This window comes from Elephas maximus, chromosome 2 (genome assembly GCF_024166365.1).
Source record: "Elephas maximus indicus isolate mEleMax1 chromosome 2, mEleMax1 primary haplotype, whole genome shotgun sequence".
Taxonomy (NCBI): domain Eukaryota; kingdom Metazoa; phylum Chordata; class Mammalia; order Proboscidea; family Elephantidae; genus Elephas; species Elephas maximus.
This window is the reverse complement of record NC_064820.1, coordinates 208945964-208963972: the sequence shown is the minus strand read 5'-3', so window position 1 is coordinate 208963972 and position 18009 is coordinate 208945964. Positions and strand designations below refer to the sequence as shown.

The 18009-nt window shown below is 38.5% G+C and overlaps 1 pseudogene; it reads right to left on the bottom strand.

Annotated features, from left to right (window-relative positions):
* Positions 1-531: 531 nt before the first annotated feature.
* LOC126068028 (olfactory receptor 2L5-like) lies at positions 532-17417 on the bottom strand (annotated as a pseudogene).
* Positions 17418-18009: the final 592 nt, after the last annotated feature.

Genomic DNA, 18009 nt, shown 5'->3' with positions numbered 1-18009 from the left:
AACGTAATCTTGTTGTATTTTCCCTATTATTGTGTAAGACTTTCTAAATCCCTATATCTGTCATTTCCCCTGAAATTGGGGAAAAAATTGAAACAGTACACACCTAGTAAGAGTAAATCAAAGGAAAAATATTATTTTGCTTTTGATCAGATTCAGTCACAACAAAACATTTACTGTTCTGTTGTCATATTGAGAGATAAATTATATTAAGTGTAGAAAAATTGTTATGATGAATGACATCTTCATTTTAAGCAGCTTTCATTTTCTTTTCTACATGTTAATAAAATCTTATTTCTGAAATTTAGTTGACTATATATGCCTTTTATATTAATGGAAAAAAATCACCTCAGGAAAAAACAAAAATTATGCCTTAGTAACATAAAACTATTTTGTCAAACTTCTGCTTTTTAAAATCTTCTAAATATAAGCTTAGACCCTTGTCCTCATGCTTTGAATAATATTTTTCTTAATGACTATTTACTGCAGAATAGACAGACACCTGCAGCTTGAAGACTGATGCAGATAATTTGTCTACATTTTCACACAGAAGATTTTCTGAATAACTCTTCTCAGGGCCCCCATCACCTCCTTGTTCCTCAGGCTGTAGATGATTGGCTTGAGCATGAGGGTGAGGATGGTGTAGAAAACAGGCAGAGCCTTGTCTACTGTTCAAGATCGGAAGGATCTTGGGCATAGATAATTTTAAACAAAGAGTGCATAGTACAATGTCACCATAATGAGGTGGGTCCTCTAGGTCGAATAGGCCTTCTTCCTCCCTTCAAATGAGGGCATTCAGTAGATGGCAAGGAGAACTCAGCCACAGGAACATGTAATGCCAATGAAAGTAACACGAGGAACAAGGTGCTGCACACAAACACTATGCACTCACAGGTCCAGGTGTCCCTGCAAACCAGAGCCAATATGGCTGTGAAATCACAGAAGAAATGATTGATGATCTTGGATCGACAATAGGGCTTGTGGAGCTCATATGCATTGTGGGCACAGACATTGAGATACCCGATCATCCGAGATCCTATAGTCACTAACACACACAAATTTCTGCTCAAATGGATTGGATAGTGAAGAGGAAAGCAAATGGCCACATAACAGTCATAGGCCATAGATGCCAAGAGAAGTGGTTCTGCATCTGCCAAAGTCACGAAGAAGAAACTCTGGACTCCGCATCCAATGAAGGAGACCAATTTGTTTTCAAACAGGAAATTGTAAGCCACCCTGGGGACAATGGTGGAGATGTGATTCAGGTCCATAAGGGAGAACCGACTAAGCAGGAAATACACGAGTGTGTGGAGCCTGGTGTCTGGTAGGATGAGGAAAATCATGGATATGTTGCCAATTAAAGTCATTAAGGAAATGAGAATGATGAGAATGAAGAGGAACAGCCCAATTCTTGATGGTGGGAACAGTCCTAAGAAAATGAAATTAGTTGTTGCTTCATTATAAGTCTCCACTGAATATTCACTGGTTTTCCCAAAGTAAGAAACAACAGTATAGAAGGTAAATAAAGAACAGTGAACTGTTTTATTTTTGTTTGTTTGTTTGTTTTTAATGTCTGTGATTGATATAACTATGAATTTTTCAGGAAAATTATACAGTTGATTAAATAAATGACCAGTTTTACCTTTTTTTAAACAAGAAACACCATTCCATTACACAATATAAAATGTAAGGTATCATGCATTTACATCCCAAATCTGTTGTGAAAGACCCATGAAGTAAATAAAAACATACCATACCTATTTTAATAGGATAAGGATAATAAGGAAAAAAGAAAAAAAAAATTGCCGTTGAGTCGATTCTGACCATAGCAACCCTCTAAGACAGAGCAGTACAGCCCCATAGTGTTTCCAAGGAGTGGCTGGTGGATTCAAACTGCTAGCCGACCTTTTGGTTAGCCGTAAAAGCTCTTAACCACTGTGCCACCAGGGCTCCACTACTCTGTTTAGACATCCTCAAATGTCTCAGTAAATTATTTAAATTTTGTAAGGCCCCTTTCTTCCTTCTCCCTCTCTCTCTCTTTGATTTTGTTAAAAATATCTTACATTTAAAGCTTGTATCAATCAAAGCTGAAAGTGATAGTGTGATCACAAAAAAACGTATCTCTTCTGTTTCTTAAAACACAAAGTCATGGCAATGGAATAAAAATGTTTGTTAACTCAAGAGAAAAATAAGAAGGAAAAAAAAAACAAAACAGGATGGGAAGAAATGCCAGATAAAAGATCTCAGCAAATTTTTGATGTTGTAATTTTTATGAAAGGTGATTATTCCATCCACCTTTCAAGAAGCAACTTGAAGAAGGTCACAGAAATATTAGCTGGCATATTGGTCCTGGTACTTGATCCCAGTGAGGCAACTCTTTAATTAAACAATTTATACTTTTCTTGTGTTCTTAATATTATGGAATATGGCTTCACTAAAGTCAAAGATTTTCCTACTGAGGATTCAGTTGTGTTCAGAAAATGCTGTTTCAATGTTTGAAGAAGAAAAAAAAGTTTTAAAATCTGTAAGCAAACTCCCCTTAGCTTATTTGTCTTCCTTTTCATCTTATGTCACCACTGACATAATGATAACTAACCTATTTACAGTACATTTACAAAACATTTAACCTGTATTGACTAAATTTTCAATCTACTTAAAAAGTTTGCAAATACCAAAACCAAACCCATTGCCATGGAGTTGATTCCGACTCATAGCAACTTCAAAAGCAAAGATGTCACTTAAACGATTAAAGTGCGCCTCACCGAAACCATGGTATTTTCAATCGTCTCATATGGATGGGAAAGCTGGACAGTGGATAAGGAAGACTGAAAAAGAGTTGATGCCTTCAAATTTTGGTGTTGGGGAAGGACATTGAATATACCATGGACGGCCATAGGAAGGAAAAAATCTGTTTTGAAAAAAGTACAGCCCCAACGCCCCTTAGAAGCAAGGATGGTGAGACTTTATCTCAAGTGTTTTAAACATGTTATCAGGAGAGATCAGTCTCCTGAGAAGTACATCATGCTTGGTAGAGGGTCAGTGAAAAAGAGGAAGACCCTTAACGAGATGGGTTGAAGCTGTGGCTATAATAATGGGCTCAACCATCGCAAAAGTTGTGAGGATGTCACAGGACCAGGTAGTGTTTCGCTGTGTTTTACACAGAGTCGCTATGAGTTGGAACCAACTCAAGGGCACCTAAGGACAAAAACAAAAACGTTGAGAATTTTGCATCAGCATTAACTTCACTATATAAAGGAGAAAATAAATAGCAGCATTGAATCTGTCCAAAGTTACATAGTGGGAGGTGAACATGTCAGCCTTGCCCCTGGTCCGTTTCTGTACATGGAAGGTAAAGATGCAATCATTGACCATCTGTACCCAGCATCCAGGGCATGTGTCAGGAAATGTTCCATGCCAAGAACAAGCTTCAGAGAACATCCACATTTTTAGACTTTATGTAGTGATCTCTATATTTTTGCGAATCAGAAGTTAAGGGTGGTTCACTTTTTAGCCACCCAAAACTTCCCTTAAAGAAGCTATTTAAATATGAATTCTTTATTGATGGCAAGCAAAAAAAAAAAAATTTTTTTTTTTAGTAGATGGTGGAAAATGTATTTGAAAAGTTGTTTTATACCCAAATTAAATTGTTTTAGTGTTTAAAGCTTACACATTTCAACATCTTCTCCTTACAGGCATGTTTCTTCGTGTCTCCCAAGCTTTAATGGTTTCCCTGAAACAACCCGATATTTCCCACTCCAGCCCCTAATGAATAGGGGAAGAGAGCCTCACATCACCACTCACACGTCTAAATCCAGTCCAACTCACTTGCTGCTTGCAAAAAAAAAACCTGTTCCTACCTAGAAAGAGCACACATATTACGTATATATATGTATACATATATATGAATGTATACCAAAAACCAAACCCATTGCCATTGAGTCGATTCCAACTCATTGCAACCCTAGAGCACAGAGTAGAACCATCCCATAGCGTTTCAACTGGTGGATTCGAACTGCCTACCTTTTGATTAGCAGCCATAGCTCTCAACCATTAAGCCACCAGGGTTTCCAAAAACCAAACCCATTGCCATCTAGTCAATTCCAATTCATAGCAACCCTAAAGGACAGAGTGGAACTTCCCCCATAGGGTTTCTAAGGAGCACCTGGTGGGTTTGTGGTGCCAAGATTTTGGTTAGCACCCAAACCTTTTTTTTTTTTTTTTTTAATACTCTCTCCTTCATTTTGAACATCTTTTTTTCTTTTTATTATACTTTAGATGAAGATTTACAGAAAAACTAGTTTCTCATTAAACAGTACTAATATTGTTTTCTGACATTGGTTAACAATGCCATGACATGTCAACACTCTCCCTTCTCAACCTGGGGTTCCCTATTGCCAGCTTTCCTGTCCACTCCTGCCTTCTCGGCCACGCCACAGAGCTGGTGTGCCCTTTTAGTCTCATTTTGTTTTATAGACCTGCCTACTCTTTGGCTGAAGGGTGAACCTTGGGAGTGACTTCATTACTGAACTAAAATGGTGTCCAGGGGCCATATTCTTGGGGTTTCTACAGTATCTGTCAGGTCACTAAGTCTGGCCTTTTTTTTATTATTTATTAACTTTTATTGAGCTTCAAGTGAACGTTTACAAATCAAGTCAGACTGTCACATATAAGTTTATATACACCTTACTCAGTACTCCCACTTGCTCTCCCCCTAATGAGTCAGCCCTTCCAGTCTCTCCTTTCATGACAATTTTGCCAGCTTCCAACTCTCTCTATCCTCCCATCCTCCCTCCAGACAGGAGATGCCAACACAGTCTCAAGTGTCCACCTGATATAATTAGCTCACTCTTCATCAGCATCTCTCTTCTACCCACTGTCCAGTCCCTTTCATGTCTGATGAGTTGGCTTTGGGAATGGTTCCTGTCCTGGGCCAACAGAAGGTTTGGGGACCATGACCGCCAGGATTCCTCTAGTCTCAGTCAGACCATTAAGTATGGTCTTTTTGTGAGAATTTGGGGTCTGCATCCCACTGATCTCCTGCTCCCTCAGGGGTTCTCTGTTGTGCTCCCTGTCAGGGCAGTCATTGATTGTGGCCGGGCACCAACTAGTTCTTCTGGTCTCAGGATGATGTAGGTCTCTGGTTCATGGGGCCCTTTCTGTCTCTTGGGCTCTTAGTTATCCTGTGACCTTGGCGTTCTTCATTCTCCTTTGATCCAGGTGGGTTGAGACGAATTCATGCATCTTAGATGGCCGCTTGTTAGCATTTAAGACCACAGACGCCACATTTCAAAGTGGGATACAGAATGTTTTCATAATAGAATTATTTTCCCAATTGACTTAGAAGTCTGCTTAAGCCACCAAACCCCCGCCCTTGCTCCACTGACCTTTGAAGCATTCAGTTTATCCTGGAAACTTCTTTGCATTTGGTCCAGTCCAGTTGAGGTGAGCTTCCATGTATTGAGTATTGTCTTTCCCTTCACCTAAAGCAGTTCTTATCTACTAACTAATCAGTAAAAAACCCTCTCCCACCCTCCCTCCCTCCCCCCGCAGTAACCACAAAAGTATGTATTCTTCTCAGTTTATACTATTTCTCAAGATCTTATAATAGTGGTCTTATACAATATTTGTCCTTTTGCCTCTGACTAATTTCACTCAGCATAATGCCTTCCAGGTTCCTCCATGTCATGAAATGCTTCACAGGTTCATTACCGCTCTTTATCGATGCATAGTATTCCATTGTGTGAATATACCACAATTTATTTACCCATTCATCTGTTGATGGACACCTTGGTTGCTTCCAGCTTTTTGCTATTGTAAACAGAGCTGCAATAAACATGGGTGTGCATATATCTGCTTGTGTGAAGGCTCTTATTTCTCTAGGATATATTCCGAGGAGTGGGATTTTTGGGTTGTATGGTAGTTCTATTTCTAACTGTTTAAGATAACGCCAGATAGATTTCCAAAGTGGTTGTACCATTTTACATTCCCACCAGCAGTGTATAAGAGTTCCAATTTCTCCGCAGCCTCTCCAACATTTATTATTTTGTGTTTTTTGGATTAATGCCAGCCTTATTGGAGTGAGATGGAATCTCATCGTAATTTTAATTTGCATTTCTCTAATGGCTAATGATCGAGAGCATTTTCTCATGCATCTGTTAGCTGCCTGAATACCTTCTTTAGTGAAGTTTGTGTTCATATCCTTTGCCCACTTCTTGATTGGGTTGTTTGTCTTTTTGTGGTTGAGTTTTGACAGAATCATATAGATTTTAAAGACCAGGCTCTGGTCTGAGATGTCATAGCTGAAAATTCTTTCCCAATCTGTAGGTGGTCTTTTTACTCTTTTGGTGAAGTCTTTAGATGAGCATAGGTGTTTGATTTTTAGGAGCTCCCAGTTATCTGGTTTCTCTTCGTCATTTTTGGTAACGTTTTGTATTCTGTTTATGCCTTGTATTAGGGCTCCTAAGGTTGTCCCTATTTTTTCTTCCATGATCTTTATCATTTTAGTCTTTATGTTTAGGTCTTTGACCCACTTGGAGTTAGTTTTTGTGCATGGTGTGAGGTATGGGTCCTGTTTCATTTTTTTGCAAATGGATATCCAGTTATGCCAGCACCATTTGTTAAAAAGGCTATCTTCTCCCCAGTTAACTGACACTGGGCCTTTGTCAAATATCAGCTGCTCATATGTGGATGGACTTATATCTGGGTTCTCAACTCTGTTGCACTGGTCTATGTGTCTGTTGTTGTACCAGTACCAGGCTGTTTTGACTACTGTGGCTATATAACCGGTTCTGAAATCAGGTAGAGTGAGGCCTCCCACTCTCTTCTTCTTTTTCAGTAATGCTTTGCTTATCTAGGGCTTCTTTCCCTTCCGTATGAAGTTGGTGATTTGTTTCTCTATCACATTAAAAAATCACATTGGAATTTGCATCGGAAGTGCATTGTATGTATAGATGGCTTTTGGTAGAATAGACATTTTTACTATGTTAAGTCTTCCTATCCATGAGCAAGGTATGTTTTTCCACTTAAGTATGTCCTTTTGAATTTCTTATAGTAGCACTTTGTAGTTTTCTTTGTATAGGTCTTTTACATCTTTGGTAAGATTTATTCCTAAGTATTTTATCTTCTTGGGGGCTACTGTGAATGGTATTGATTTGGTTATTTCCTCTTCGATGTTCTTTTTGTTGATGTAGAGGAATCCAAGTGATTTTTGTATGTTTATCTTATAACCTGAGACACTGCCAAACTCTTCTTTTAGTTTCAGTAGTTTTCTGGAGGATTCCTTAGGGTTTTCTGTGTATAAGATCATGTCATCTGCAAATAGAGATAATTTTACTTCCTCTTTGCCAATCAGGATGTCCTTTATTTCTTTGTCTAGCCTAATTGCTCTGGCTAGGACTTCTAGCACAATGTTGAATAAGAGCGGTGATAAAGGGCATCCTTGTCTGGTTCCCATTCTCAAGGGAAATGCTTTCAGGCTCTCTCCGTTTAGAGTGATGTTGGCTGTTGGCTTTGCATAAAAAAAAAAATACCCTTTATTATGTTGAGGAATTTTCCCTCAATTCCTATTTTGGTGAGAGTTTTGTCATAAATGGGTGTTGGACTTTGTCAAATGCCTTTTCTGCATCAATTGATAAGATCATGTGTTTTTTGTCTTTTGTTTTATTTATATGGTAAAAAAAAATGGTAGATTACATTAATGGTTTTTCTAATATTAAACCAGCCTTACATACCTGGTATAAATCCCACTTGGTCGTGGTGAATTATTTTTTTGATATGTTGTTGAATTCTATTGGCTAGAATTTTGTTGAGGATTTTTGCATCTATGTTCGTGAGGGATACAGGTCTGTAATTTTCTTTTTTTGTGATGTCTTTACCTGGTTTTGGTATCAGGGATATGGTGGCTTCATAGAATGAGTTAGGTAGTATTCCGTCATTTTCTATGCTTTGAAATACCTTTACTAGTAGTGGTGTTAACTCTTCTCGGAAAGTTTGGTAGAACTCTGCAGTATAGCTATCCAGGCCAGGGCTTTTTTTTGTTGGGAGTTTTTTGATTACCGTTTCAATCTCTTTATTGAAGAGATTTTTTTTGTTATGGGTCTATTTAGTTGTTCTACTTCTGATTGTGTTAATTTAGGTAGGTAGTGTTTTTCCAGGAATTCATCCATTTCTTCTAGGTTTGCAAATTTGTTAGAGTACAATTTTTCGTAATAATCTGATATGATTCTTTTAATTTCAGTTGGGTCTGCAGTGATGTGGCCCTTCTTGTTTCTTATTCGGGTTATTTGTTTCCTTTCCTGTATTTCTTTAGTCAGTCTAGCCAATGGTTTATCAATTTTGTTAATTTTTTCAAAGAACCAGCTTTTGGCTTTGTTAATTCTTTCAATTGTTTTTCTGTTCTCTAATTCATTTAGTTCAGCTCTAATTTTTATTATTTGTTTTCTTCTGGTGCCTGATGTATTCTTTTCTTGCTCACTTTCTATTTGTTCAAGTTGTAGGGACAGTTCTCTGATTTTGGCTCTTTCTTCTTTTTGTATGTGTGCATTTATTGATATAAATTGGCCTCTGAGCACTGCTTTTGCTGTGTCCCAGAGGTTTTGATAGGAAGTACTTTCATTCTCATTGCATTCTATGAATTTCCTTATTTCCTCCTTAACGTCTTCTATAACCCAGTCTTTTTTCAGGAGGGTATTGTTCAGTTTCCAAGTATTTGATTTCTTTTCCCTAATTTTTCTGTTATTGATTTCCACTTTTATGGCCTTGTGGTCTGAGAAGATGCTTTGTAATATTTCGATGTTTTGGGTTCTGCAAAGGTTTGTTTTATGACCTAATGTGAGGTCTATTCTAGAGAATGTTCCATGTGCACTAGAAAAAAAGTATACTTTGTAGCAGTTGGGTAGAGAGTTCTGTATAAGTCAATGAGGTCAAGTTGGTTGATTGTTGTAAGTAGGTCTTCCGTGTCTCTATTGAGCTTCTTACTGGATGTCCTGTCCTTCTCCGAAAGTGGGGTTTTGAAGTCTCCTACTATAATTGTGGAGGTGTCTATCTCACTTTTCAGTTCTGTTAAAGTTTGTTCTATGTATCTTGCAGCCCTGTCATTGGGTGCATAAATATTTAATATGGTTATGTCTTCCTGATCAATTGTCCCTTTTATCATTATGTAGTGTCCTTTATCCTTTGTGGTGGATTTAAGTTTAAAGTCTATTTTGTCAGAAATTAATATTGCTACTCCTCTCCTTTTTTTCTTATTGTTTGCTTGATATATTTTTTTCCATCCTTTGAGTTTTAGTTTGTTTGTGTCTCTAAGTCTAAGGTGTGTCTCTTGTAGGCAGCATATAGATGTATCGTGTTTCTTTATCCAGTCTGAGACTCTCTGCCTCTTTATGGATGCATTTACTCCATTTACATTCAGCGTAATTATAGATAAGTAAGTATTTAGTGTTGTCATTTTGATGCCTTTTTATCTGTGTTGTTGACAATTTCCTTTTTCCACTTACTTTTTTGTGCTCAGATGTTTTTCTTTGTAAATTGTGTGATCCTCATTTTCATAGTATTTGACTTTATGTTTGCTGAGTCGTTATGTTTTTCTTGGTTTTTATTTTGAGCTATGGAATTGTTATACCTCTTTGTGGTTACCTTAATATTTACCCCGATTTTTCTAAGTAAAAACCTAACTTGTATTGTCCTATATAGCCTTGTATCCCTCTCCATATGGCAGTTCTATGCCACCTGTATTTAGTCCCTCTTTTTGCTTATTGTGATCTTTTACATATTGACTTCAATGATTCCCTGTTTTGAGCATTTTTTTTTAATTAATCTTAATTTGTTTTTGTGATTTCCCTATTTGAGTTGATATCAGGATGTTCTGTTCTGTGACCTTGTGCTGTGCTGGTATCTGATATTATTGGTTTTCTGACCAATTTCCTTTAGTGTTTCTTGTAGCTTTGGTTTGGTTTTTGCAAATTCTCTAAACTTGTGTTTGTCTGTAAATATCTTAATTTCGCCTTCACATTTCAGAGAGAGTTTTGCTGGATATACGATCCTTGGTTGGCAGTTTTTCTCCTTCAGTGCTCTGTATATGTCATCCCATGGCCTTCTTGCCTGCATGGTTTCTGCTGAGTAGTCTGAACTTATTCTTATTGATTCTCCCTTGTAGGAGACCTTTCTTTTATCCCTGGCTGCTTTTAAAATTTTCTCTTTATCCTTGGTTTTGGCAAGTTTGATGATAATATGTCTTGGTGTTTTTCTTTTTGGGTCAATCTTAAATGGGGTTCGATGAGCATCTTGGATAGGTATCCTTTCATCTTTCATGATGTCAGGGAAGTTTTCTGCCAACAGATCTTCAACTATTCCCTCTGTGTTTTCTGTCCTCCCTCCCTGTTCTGGGACTCCAATCACAAGCAGGTTATCCTTCTTGATAGAGTCCCACATGATTCTTAGGGTTTCTTCATTTTTTTAAATTCTTTTATCTGATTTTTTTTCAGCTATGTTGGTGTTAATTCCCTGGTCCTCCAGATTTCCCAGTCTGCATTCTAATTGCTCGAGTCTGCTCCTCTGACTTCCTATTGCATTGTCTAATTCTGTAATTTTATTGTTAATCTTTTGGATTTCTGAATGCTGTCTCTCTATGGATTCTTGCAACTTATTAATTTTTCCACTATGTTCTTGAATAATCTTTTTGAGTTCTTCAACAGTTTTATCAGTGTGTTCCTTGGCTTTTTCTGCAGTTTGCCTTATTTCATTTCTGAGGTCATCCCTGATGTCTTGAAGCATTCTGTAAATTAGTTTTTTATATTCTGTATCTGATAATTCCAGGATTGTTTCTTCATTTGGGAAAGATTTTGATTCTTCTGTTTGGGGGGTTGTAGAAGCTGTCATGGTCTGCTTCTTTATGTGGTTTGATATCGACTGCTGTCTCCGAGCCATCACTAAGATATTGTAGTGATTTATTCTATATTTGCTCACTGAGTCTTATCTTGTTTTTTTTTCTTTCAGTATACTTGGATGGGCTACTAGATTCTGCTGTCTTGATTGTTGTAGCCCTTGACTTACTTATGACCTATTACCAGCTGGTTTGGGCTGTTGCCAGATATATATGCCTGAGTCTATTCACTATTCTTGAGTAGAATCTGATTTTGGGTCATCAAGTGTGTGCTGCACCCTAACACCTATCCACCTTGAGAAGTAGTGGTGATAGTTGTGTGCACCTGATTCTATTAGCAGCTGGGGTTCACACTCTGGGGGGGCAGGTTGCTGACAGGCTTCCCCAAAGTGTCAGTGAAGTAGATGTGTCTTTATTCCTAAAGCACCTTGGTGGGAGGGGTCTGCAGCTGTACCTTAGGCCTCCAATGCAAGTACCTCTACAGATTGGTAGGTGTCACCCTCCTTAGACCCCTAAGGCAAGAGGCTAGGTGGTCTGGGGGAGCTTCAGCCCTCAGTTCCCTGTTGTGGGTCAGTGAGGGCTCTGTTGAATAAGCAGAGATATCAGACCTGGGAAACTTGTTTTTCCAGTAAATCCGCTAAAAAAAAAAAAAAAGTGCAGTCAGATCCCTATCAGAAATTCCTTTGAATTACAATAGGCACCTTGTTCCCTGTAGGGATGAAAGCCAGAGATTTGGATCATATATGCTTGGCTGGAGCTGGTTCTGTGCTTTTAGTCCAATTAGGGAAGGATTTTTGGTCCATGGGTTTTTTGTGGTTGCTTTTCTCAGGCCGGAAGAATGGGTTAGGAAAAGACCAAAAAAAAAAAGGGGGGAAAGAAAAGCCGTGGAGCGGGAGCCATTCTCCCTCTGGCTCAGGAAATTCCAATGTTAATGAAGCCGCCTGGGAAGGGGAGGGGAGGGTTCAGAAAAACAGGAGAGAGTAGCACCCAGGAATATAGAAAAAGTTACTTGTCTTGCTTGGGATGACTATTTTATCTGAGATTCCCGTGGGGCGTGTCGCCTATGTGTGCTGGCTGTGTAGAGATTTCCCCCAAGGGTCTGGCCCGCAGAAGCCACGGTCAGTTCCTCCGCTGCCAGACCAAAGCCCAGCATCAAGGTTACCCGGCTGGGACGCTGCACTCCTGGCTCCAAAATCAGTTGCTGTCTCCCGGGGACTTCTCCTCTTGTCGCCCCCGCGGACCGGCTGGGCCCCCTCCCAGGGTCAGTTCAGGGGGGTGGGGCTGCTCCCCGTTTTTTGCGCCGTGACAGGATATTTTGTTCAGCTTCCCTGCGCCCAGTCCTAAGCCCAGTGCCAAGGTTACCTGACTGGGACGCTGGCTTCAGGCTCCATAATCATTCGCTGCTTCCCTGTAGTTGTTCATTCTCTGTCTCTGTCACTCAGGTCAACTCTTTAAATCTGTGTTTGTTGTTCAGGGTTTGTAGATTGTCATGTATGTGATCGATTGACTTGTTTTTCCGAGTCTTTGTTGCAAGAGCGATCCGAGGTAGCGTCTACCTAGTCAGCCATCTTGGCCTCCCCCCCCGGTCTTTTTTTGTGAGTTAGAATTTTGTTCTACATTTTTCTCCAGCTCTGTCCAGGATCCTCTATTGTGATCCCTGTCAGAACAGTCAGTGGTGGTAGCCAGGCACCATCTAGTTGTACTGGACTTAGTCTGGTGGAGGCTGTGGTAGTTGTGGTCCATTAGTCTTTGGACTAATCTTTCCCTTGTATCTTTAGTTTTTTTCATTCTCCCTTGATCCCAAAGAAGTGAGACCATTGGAATACCTTGGTTGGCTGCTTATAGACCTTTAAGACTCCAGGAACTACTCACCGAAGTAGAAAGTAGAACATTTTCTTCAGAAAATATGTTATGCCAATTTAGCTAAATATTCCCCAAGACCATAGTCCCCACAGCCATCAGCCCAGAAATTTGGTCCCTCAGGGAGTTTGGATGTGTCTATGGAGCTTCCGTGACCTTAACAGCCAAACTCTTATGCACTATGCCAGAGACAGAGTCTATATATATGTTTATATAGAGAGAAACAGAGAAGAGAGAAAGATTAGTAGAATACATCCATTAAATTGTATATGAATATGGGGATATGTTGGCATATTTTATAAACACACTATGCGGAATTTAATATTAAGCCTCAGATTGAACCTGAGAAACTTCTACTTATTAGAAATGTGACCTTGGTCTACCCTTTGAGCTTTTATCTAATACATTAAACAGATACAAGGAATTAGCTAATGCAGTGGTTCTTGACTTGGGGGTGATTCTCCTGCTCAGGGGCTACTTGGCAATGTCTAAAGACACCTTTTGTTGCCACAACTGGGTAGGGTATTGCTGCCAGAGATGCTGTTAAATATTCTACAACGCACCAAATAGCCCCTCACAAAGCAAGAAATATTAGACCTAAAATGTCAATTTTGTTGAGGTGGAGAAACCCTAGATTAATAGTCCTTTTGATCTTCTTTTTTGTCTTCATCTTCTTAATTTGTCGTCGTTGTTTTTAGGTGCCCTCAAGTTGGTTCCAACTCATAGCAACCCTTTACCAAGCACCACGTCTTTCTCCAGGAACTGGTCTCTCCTGATAAAATGTCTGAAGTATGTGAGACAAAGTCTCACCACCATGCTTCTAAGGAACAGTCTAGCTGTACTTTTTCCAAGACTGATTCATTCTTCTTGCAGTTCATGGAATATTCAATATTCTTCACCAATAATACCTTAATTCAAAGCCATGAATTCTTCAGTCTTCTTTATTTACCTTCCAGCTTTCACATGCATATACCATTATTGAAAACACCTTAGCTTGGGTCAGGTGCACCTTAGTCCTTAAAGTGACATATTTGCTTTTGAGCACTTTAAAGAGGTCTTTTGCAGCAGATTTGTTCAATGCAATACATTGTTTGATTACTTGATTGCTGCTTCCAAGGGTGTTGATTGCGGGTCCAAGTAAAATGTAATCCTTGACAACTTCAGTTTTTTCTCCATTTATCATGATGTTGCTCATTGGTCCAGTTGTGAGAATTTTTGTTTTCTTTATGTTGAGATGTAATTCATTCCTAAGGCTGTAGTCTTTGATCTTCATCAGCAAGTGCTTCAAGTCCTCTTAGCTTTCAGCAAGCAAGGTTGTGTCATCTGCATAATGCAGGGTGTTAATGAGCCTTCCTCCAATCTTTATACCATGTACTTCTTCATACAGTCCAGCTTCTTCACTTATTTACTCAGCACAGAGATTTAATAAGTATGGTGAAAGGATACAACCCTGAAACACACGTTTCATGACTTTAAACCATGAAGCTTCCCTTGTTCTGCTTGAACAAATTCCTCTTGGTCTATGTACAGGTTCCTCATGAATAGAATTAAGTGTTCTGGAATTCTCATTCTCCAAAATGTTATCCATAATTTATTATGATCCACATAGTCAAATGCCTTTGTGTTGTCAATAAAACACTAGTAAACATATTTCTGGTATTCTCTGCTTTCAGCCAGGATCTATCTGACATCAACAATATTTCCTTTTTCCACGTCCTCTTTTGAATTCAGCTTCAATTTATGGTGATTTCCTATAGGCGTACTGCTGCAACTGCTTTTTAATGATCTTCAGCAAAATTTTACTTGTGTGTAATATTTTTCAATAATTTTCACATACTTTTGGATTAACTTTCTTTGGAATAGGCATTAATATGGATCTTCTCCAGTCAGTTGGCCAGGTAGCTGTCTTCCAAATTTCTTGGCATAGACTAGTAGGCAGTTCCAGTGCTGCATTCATTTGTTGAACCATCTCAATTGCTATTCTGTCCGTTCTGGAAACCTTGTTTTTTGCCAATGTCTTCAGTGTAGCTTGGAGTTCTTCCTTCAGTACCATTGGTTCCTGTATCATATGCTACCTCCTGAAATGGTGGAATGACAACCAGTTCTTTTTGGTACAGTGACTCTGAATTCCTCCCAGCTTCTTTTGATATTTCCTGAGTCTGTCAGTATTTCGCCAATAGAATCCTTCAGTATTACCGATCGAGGCTTGAATTTTTCTTCAGTTCTTTCAGGTGAGGAACTCTGAGCATGTTCTTTCCTTTTTGTTTTCTAACTCCAGGTCTTTGCACATTTAATTATAATAATTTGCTTTGTCACCTTGAGCAGCCCTTTGAAATCTTCTGTTCAGCTCTTACTTCATCATTTCTTCCATTCTCTTTAGCCACTGGCCTTTCAAGAGTAAGTTTCTGAGTCTCTTCTGACATCCATTTAGTCTTTCCTTTCTTTGCTGTCCTTTTAATGACCTCTTGCTTTCTTCATGTATGGTGTCCTTGATGTCATTCCACAACTTCTCTGGTCTTCTTAATTAACTCACTTGCCATTTACTAAGATTTCACAGTGGTAAAATCTTCCCAGTTTTTTCCTGTAGCCTCTACCATTTGCTCCTCAAAAGGATGTTGTTAAGTCATCAATAAAAATATTATTATGCTTATTTAACACAAAAAAGAGTGAGCATACAAGACAAAACAACAACAGAGACACCAATAAGATAAACCCTTGGGTACCATATAACCACTTACCCCCTTATTGGCAAACAGAAACAGAGGGTTTGAATCTGCATGTTTACTTTATTCCCAGTGTCTCCTGCAATCGCTGGTGCCTTCAGCTCTCACATGGCTAGAATCTGCATGAGACAATTCCAATTATTCTCAGCCTGACTCTCTTCTCTCTCCCAACTCAGACATCATGTTTCAAATTAGTTCAAAAAATAAACAGACAACAACAAAAAAGACACTGCACCAAACTGTTGTTTCCACTTCTATTCCAGAAATACTGCTGTACTGTGTTGCATCAAAGGCAACCCTTTCTTCTGGCCTATTTGTAATCTAATTCTGAACTCTACTTCTTTTCTAATTAAACACCTCACCTATAGCATCGCTGCTTTCCAGATAGTTATCTACACTGTCAAAAAGCAACTGAAAATAGAATAAAAGATATATAATTATGTAAAACGCCTTCATCCAGACATCTCCAACACCTGGAGTATAAACTCTATATAAATAATGCTTTGTTATCAACAGTCCCAACTTTGTTGCCACCTTCAGCTCTGTTTCAGAGATTCTACAGCAGGTTTTAGCCACAGCATACCACTGTCTACTGGTCTAAACAGCCCCTTGTCCCTAGTCCTGCTATTTGCTTTCTAGCATTGTTCAATGTGTTAAATCCTATATCTTTTAATCGTCCTCTAATCTACTCTCCTGTTATGTAAATTTTTTTGATCAACTCAGGCCAAATAAATTCTGTCTGTTCACGGTTTAGTTTTAGTTCATACGGACTAACGTCTCTATCTTGTGAATGTGGAAGCCTTCAGGGTGAAGCTCTGTCTTATTTGTTATAATTCAGTTAAAAAGTTCATACATAACTTGACCACTGAAGTATCTTTAAGCTTGCCACTTTTCAGTTTTATCCAAACATAGATATATATGACCACAAATGTTATTCCCAGAACTGAAGAGAAATTACATTTCAGGCACAAAGAGAATGCTATGTCTCTACTGTACCTAAAACATACATTCTCCTCAGTTTTTGAAATAACTTCTATGATCATATATAATCTCTTCTGGAATAAAGGTGAAAAGTGGTGAAGTTAAAGATATCTCATTGGCTGATGCTGTACATGAACTTCTTAACTGAATTAGAGAGAATAAGACACAGTCCCACCCTCACAACTGCCATATTGATGAAATTTAGACTTTTGAAACATATCTGAGCTTCTTTGGAGTCCCTGGCTGGTACAAATGGGTAAGCACTCAACTAATAGCCAAAAGATTGGCAATTTAAACCCACCCACAGGCGCCTTGGAAGACAGGCCTGGTGATCTGCTTCTGAAAGGTCACAGTCTTGAAACCCTACAAAGCAGTTCTACTCTGCCCACATGGAGTTGCCATGAGCCCGAATGGACTCAAGGGCAGCTAACGACAACAACTGGGCTTCTGTTAATAGTGATAGTATAATTTGAAAATAGATAAGGAAGATGGTTGAAGAACATAATGAACATAACTAATGCCCCTGAACTAAACATGTGAAGATTGTTAAAATGTCAAATGTTTTGTTACATATATATTTACCATAATAAGAAGAAAAATATTAAAAAAAAGAAAACATGCACAAGTAGGCACCTAATGTCTTTTGATTTTTATTTTTTAAACAACTATACATGGTAATTTTATACCCATTAGAGTTAAGTAAAATTTTCCTTTTGAAGTCCCCTGGTTATTGAGGGGTGGAATTTGTCAACCACTCACACCAGCACTTAACAAAGAGTGATTCTTCTTTATTTGTAATCAAAGTTCTTCTAAAACATTTACTTACTTCTCAATAAAACAAAAGTTAGAATCAGTATGTTTCATTGTCTTCCCACCTTCATGATACTTCTGCATACATTACCGGAGCAAATGTCCATGAATACCTTCTATGATAAAGTACACACTCACCTCTCAGTACTGTCCTTGACACCCCACATAGCGGTACATCTGTGGAGACACATCTGCAACCATGATTCCAGGCTTCTTTACCAGGATGCTTACCCTAAAATTTGTTTTGTTTGTGCTGTCTTGGCAATGCCCCCCTGAGACTAGGTCACTGGAGAGAGAATCACTGCTTATACAGGATGGCTTTTGGCTGGGTTTATGTGTGGGGGGAGGAAGACTGTGTATGATAAATTTTCCAGATGTTGTCACAGGCTTGATTACCTTAACTCAGTGAAGAATGAGTTAAATGCTACCTATTTGGATTGCTAAAACATATAATTTCACTGAAACTTTCCCTATGTGCAAGTACCATATGCTAATATTCAGTAAGTACGTATTTTACAATAAAATATTTTTAAAGAGACTATATGTTTTCAGAGCATTTTACAAAGTTAACTGTGTAAAGCTTCATGTTCATAACAAGCACTCTAAAACACACACTGTAAACATTTCCAGGCAATGAGAGAGCTGTAAGCACACTTATTCAGCGATACGTTTGTAGAGTTTCATATTGAGAAAACTTGTATCTAGCAAAACTTTAACATTCCTATCTCTATATTGAGTGTTTAATATACTCCATTTTAC